The sequence below is a fragment of the Trachurus japonicus genome, chromosome 14 (assembly GCF_045865225.1).
Source record: "Trachurus japonicus isolate A0001 chromosome 14, Traja_1.0".
Classification (NCBI taxonomy): domain Eukaryota; kingdom Metazoa; phylum Chordata; class Actinopteri; order Carangiformes; family Carangidae; genus Trachurus; species Trachurus japonicus.
This window is the reverse complement of record NC_140920.1, coordinates 21,352,833-21,359,241: the sequence shown is the minus strand read 5'-3', so window position 1 is coordinate 21,359,241 and position 6,409 is coordinate 21,352,833.

Below are 6,409 nucleotides of genomic sequence, written 5' to 3'. Positions count from 1 at the left end.
GTGATAAATGAGCAAAACATGAAATAACAATACAGTATTATATCTAAAAAGGAAGTATCTTCTTGGAGTGTGAATTTTGTGCTAACGCACCTTAGGGACATTAAAACTTTTAGAGTAAATGGAGCTAAGCGAAAGTTCAGACAGGAAGACTATCTCTTTAAGCACGTTTCCAAGCCTCTTCCCAGTTTTCCCACTAGCTATATCCTCTCACTCCACCCTTCTTCACCTAATTCATCCAATCCTCTCTCTCTTCTACCAATGAGTCATTAGCTGTCAAATTTAAAAGTTCTCTCCTTCTCTGCTGTCATCTCAGCAAAACTCTCAGCCCACCTCCACCCGTGCACCACCTCCGTCAAGATACAGACCGTCTTCATCCGGATCTTCAACCATCATCAGGCGGCCTCATGCTTCCCTACCACCACCAGTAGGCCCGGGGGGTACATCTGCTTCAGATGCAAGCTTCTCATCCCCAGATCAGTTCACTCTCGCTGGTCTACTCCCTGGGGTCTAAGCGCCAAAGTTTATTTTTGCACACAATAAATGTAATTTCATCTTCAAACCTTGCTCACTTGTCGTAATTAGTCTGTCCTGATTGAACAGTTCAACGGTGGCAATCAGGTTACATCCATATCCATGTGCCTGTCATTTGGGGTGCTCATTAGGCTGTGTTCCAGGACTTGGATTACCGACCAGTTGTGGAGATTAGATTTCAGCCAAATCTTAAATCAAAGCAGAACATGCATTAATCACTAAACAACAGGAAGGTGAATGTCTACTTATGAGCTTTTTATGAATGAAGACGGTGTATTCAGCCATATTAAGCACAGCTCTGTTCAGTGATAAAAATGAGTAAAGGCTAATACAATAGAATAATGTATGAATCTCTGAGTGCACTGACACACAGACTTCTTGGAGACATTTTTTTAAGAATACAGGCTGTGAGAGCTTGTTTCACAAACTGTGGGTGGAGTTTGTTAAACTCATTCTCCACAATGTCATGTTTGCTTAACAAAACAATAGCAAAAGTAACGTGACGTGAGCCAACATTTTAAGATGTGTAATTAAATCCGAATCATTAATAACTGTGTAGCTGACACAACAGTTGCCATGGCTCCAGACGGCCTTTTGTACACAAAACCTGCTCGGAAGCCACGCAATGCAACACACACTGTTGCATTGCGTGATATGTTCCTTCATTATAATTTGCATTCCCAATGTAGTTTATATCCTGTGAGGCCAGTATAGTACTACATGTAAAAATCCACATTAAGGAGTAGTTCCCTTTTGCCTCATTGTCCAGCTGTTTAGTAAGTAAATTAGCCCTGTGATGATGACATTGCATTATCAGCCCGTCTATAAGTTGATCGATCACTTTGGTCCAAATACAAAATATGAAGCCAACAGGATGAGTCCTATTCATTTTGTTTGTAGTATTTGATCTAATTGTTTCCCCCATGTTCCATGCCTAACCCCTCCACCAGGTATAGTAAGAATTGATTAATTCCTTTTCAGTTCAATCCTGGTGACAAATAATCAAACATCTTAAGCAGGAACAAGCTTGAGTCAGAAGAGCCGATGCAAGGAAGTCAATAAATGTTGACAGTTAGACTTGTTCGTTCAGTTCTTTTCAGCTGAATTGTTACAGTAAAATAAATTAAGAATAGCACCTCCATGCTGTTGCTATGGAAAATGACAGGTTGTGCAAAACATTTTTTTGATTAAAAGTATTGGCCTTTTTGGAATTTCTGCCCCCAGTATTTAAGTTTGTGCTACGTATTGGGGCAGCTTTGTTATCACGGCTTGCAGTATAATTATAGTTGGCCAAATATGCAGTCTAACCAGTGTTACAAAGTACCCTGATCACAAAAGATCCTGTTATTATATTCAGAATAAACAGAATCCACACCGGTGCTGAACTTTCTCACGGTTTGTGATCTTACACAGGCATCCGCTTTGACAGCAGTGAACTCAGCATGTGACAAAATGTTCCAATGAGGTTTTGGCAGGTGCATCATACGTTTTCTCACCTGTGGAGAAAGCTTGTTTATTTTTTTGCTGGTGTTTTTTCTTTTTCTTTTTCAGGTTATTCACTCAATAGAGACAATGCAGTGTAGCTCAAAAACAAAGCAAGTGACTGGTGGGTGTGTTGCACAGAGACTTTATAGCTATTGCTGATTTTAAACTCTTGTCCAGTTGGAGAATTAAAGCTTTACTGGTTTGAAACCATGTCTGATGAAAGTTAAAGCAGAAGTAAGCAGAATTTTTGTGTCTTCCGACGGCAATCACTTATGTAGAGTGTTTGGTCCGAAACATGGGTCTGTCAGTCACTCTGCTCTGCTCTGAGCCGAGGAGAAAACTTTTCTCGTGTCCTACAAATTTTATCCAATGAGGAGAGAGAACGGCATGAAAGGCTGTGTGTGCAGCCAAGGGATGCGCGTGAATGTGGTGACGTAGGGACGAGGACCTATAGAGAGCCTAAGCGGAAGCAGGAAGTAACGGTCACCATGGGACCTCAACTCTGAAAAACTATCCATGCAAGTGAACGGGACTGAAAGTTTTATTTCGTGATCTGATTGAATTGCGCCATGAGAAAAAAATATGACCTCTACCTGTTTAAAACATCACGTTTCATGCCGAGAAATCAGCAGTTTATCGTAAAACTATTGTAGAATAAAATTCTGAAGAATCTCTAACCAGAAAGACTACAAGTCGCGTAGGTGACGTCACACACCAAATGCCGCCCTTTCCTGTGTCAGTTGGTGACGTATTTTTTGTGGGACACAGATCTGTAGTCCGTAGAGCAGTCTTCACACAAAATACATTCTTCTGTTGCCGTTTTACGATAAACTGCTTTTTTTCTCGGATGAAACATGATGTTTTAAACAGGTAGAGGTCATATTTTTTTCTCATGGCACAATTCAATCGGATCACGAAATAAAATGTTCAGTCCCATTCACTTGCATGGATAGTTTTTCAGAGTTGAGGTCCCATGGCGACGTTACTTCCTGCTTCCGCTTAGGCTCTCTATAGATCCATGATGAGGGTGGGGGCTGCTAACTCCATTGGCTGACAAGACGTTATGGTGCGTTCAAGGCAACCCGTAACTCGTGTTTTTCCGACCTGTGAAGTCGTACCAGTTCGATCTGGTACGAGTTCACGGGTCGGAAGTTACGAGTGGCCGTTATAGTGACTTTCACAGGTAAAACAGGTCGGAAAAACACGAGTGGGTTGCCTGGAACGCTACTAAGTCGTAAGTCGTGACTTGAAGTCGTAACTTACGGTTTCAAAAGCCTGTCTGGAACGCAGCATTAGCCAAAACGACCGGCCATTTTAAATGTAATAAAGCCAATAATGTAATAAAACTTTTGAGCCAATAACGTAATAACTTTTTGCCAATAATGTTATAAGTTGGATGACATAGTTGTCATATTTATTCATCCAAGATATGTATTATCTTGCAGCTCTCTCTCTCTCTCTCTCTCTCTCTCTCTCTCTCTTTTTCTCTTTCATTTTTTATTTGTTGTTTAAAGGGACAACGAGGAGTTTCTATTCGGTTATAAAAAAGTCTCACGTTAATGTGGATGAATCTCCGCTACCCACACTTGTTAATGGGCCCATTTTCAAAAAATATATCGTTCTGTCTCTATCATTATTTTGTTATTATTAGTGGTTTCGTGGCGAGTCATGAGAATAACGCAGCTGAATCACCGTTTATGGTCGGAACTACGACGGTATGTGAACCTCTTTGAACCTCTGACTTTAATTATTGATGAATGAAAACATGTGTCTGTCTTGCGCCGGTCAAAGAATTTTACACGCGGAGGCTCATAAATGTAGTGTGAAAACGCTTTGCTTTTCCAAAACTCCTCGTTGTCCCTTTAACTGTGTGCTCTTTTCTCCTCTTTAGCCAAATAGATATTCTTGTATAAATAAAATCAGTGTGTCTTTGAGGATGTTGAGGTGTCAAATGATTCACCATATTTTTTCCTGGAAAAACATTTTTTTATTTTTAATTAAAGAAAATTAAACTAATTAAACTATTCAGTCCTCATCTAAAACTGTATTGAACTTGACTGGCACTATTATGCTTTATTCCCAATACAAAAATATGAACTGCAATAGACAATATATCAAGTTGGACAAAATGATGGCTAAATAAAATAATTAAAATAATTTCAGAAACAGAATGGTAAAACGAAATCAACTCCACTGCCGTGATGGGATTGTCAGTGTCTATTTCCAATGGTTTGCCTGCAGGGAAGTAATACATGACTGAAACATAAACTGGCTGGCAGCCACACAAGTTAAGTTATGTTTTTGAGGTTGTTGATAGCCTATGCTTACTTCCTGCAGGAGTTTGCTTCTCAATGATGAGACACACACACACAGTGCAGAACTTCAAATGTTTCCCAACTGCGTTGAACTGACTGTGCGGCCATTGCAATGCGTCAACCTGAGCATAAACTAGGCTTAAAGCTATAGTTCAACATTTTGGCAAATTGGCCTATTCCCATAATCCCTATAGTTTTAGGGGTAGGTTAATTACTTTTAATTGTTGGTGCAAGTTATTTTTAGATCGGCTAGGCAGAGACGCAATCTGCTCAGCGAACGCAACAGAGGTGCATGGTACTTTCATCTTTCCCTCATCAAACTCATCAAATACACAATCCAACAACTCCAAAACACTCTTGTGGACAAGTTGTTACATTATTGGCAAAAGATTATTACATTATTGGCCAAAAGTTGTATTACATTATTAAAAAGTTATTACATTCTTGGCTATTTTAAATTAGATTTAAAATGGCCAAATTTATTACGTTATTGGCCGTTATTAGCCTACATTTTGGGTTGCTATAAGGTGGATCCTTCATGGCCCAATCTATCCCAAGATTTACTATATATATAATATATAGTAATATACTTACTATAATTTTGGTCGGTTTAGTTCACCAGCTAATGGTACAACTGTTGCTTGTGACAAAACACAGTAATACCCTGTAGCCAGATCATCCTATAAGGGGCTACACATTGTAGACCACATTACCACACCATATTTCTTTCTAATGTCATTTTTAATCTTCAGGTTGTTTTTTCATCATTGAAACAGGATGTATTGTGATTGGTTACCATCCATGTTTGAGGGAGGGTGTGATGGACTTGACATCAGGTATAAATCTCGTTAAAATCTTTTGGCTGCAGCTAAATAAATAATAGGACAGCACACATTGCTTTGAAAGTGGACAGCACACATTGCTTTGAAAGCGGATGAGCAAATACCGTATGATGTGTTGAACAACAGGTTTTGCGCAGCAGGTCTCTCTGCGATCCATGAAAAACCCTGTCTGAACTGCTGCTTCAAATTACAGGGCCGCCCAGATTGATTCCAGTCTGGTATCACCAAGACTCCACAAGTTCTCCCACACAAGGGAAAAGCTCTCTTCCTGTGTTTGCAGGACCAGCTGATGGAAGCGCCAAATTTAGTGGAGTCTCACCTGTCAGCACTGACAATAGAAGGTGTATTGCATTACTGTCTGACGCTTGGAGCAGGTCAAAGCAGCCTCATCGCTGCTGAGACTGTGCACGTGGCTCAATGTCTGTCTATTTTTATCTCCCATAGGAGGGCATATCATCTCACATGAAAGAATCCTGGAAATTCACTTAATTCACTTGTTTAAAATATGAACATAAACATTGTTTCAGAGACAATGAAGAAACTTTTTTTTTTAAATGATTACACTAATTTGATTTTGTTTTTAATCCTGCCGTCCTGTTTTTACCAACATAACAAAGCAGACCCCCTTGATGTTGGTGATGTTTCCATCTTTTATTTTTTGACAACCTGACTGAGTTATTATATATAACTATATTTAAGATATCAAAACAGTTTATTTTCATTCTTTTATTGCAAAGATCCATTTATTTAAAGTGGAAGTGAGTGAAGTAGTCTTTTTATTCCTCCAAACTAACTCTCCTGTATATTTCTATTACACTTCCATCAGATTATTGTGTTTGCTGCCCTTATTACTCACCACTGCTGAAGGTTTGATAAATCTGCTGTAACTTGCAATGAAGCGCACAGTCATGGTAGCAGTCATGTGCAGACTAAAATTATGTAATTCACTAGAAATGATTAAGAGAGAGAGAGGCCTATCATCCCTATAGGGTGGCCAACACAACAGCCACTGTTCATAAAGCTCTAGGCTATTCTCTGAGCCAACTTTCACCTGCTAATTCCACTATTTCACCAGTCTCCTGTTAAATACAATAGATGTTTTATTGTTTCTAACGCCACAAGTTAACTTTTATCAGCATGACTAATTTATTTCCTTTTGCGTGACGGGGATACACACCATTGCAAAAATCAGAAATTCATCATGATGATCAGGTTTTATGTCATTCGAAAGCTTGA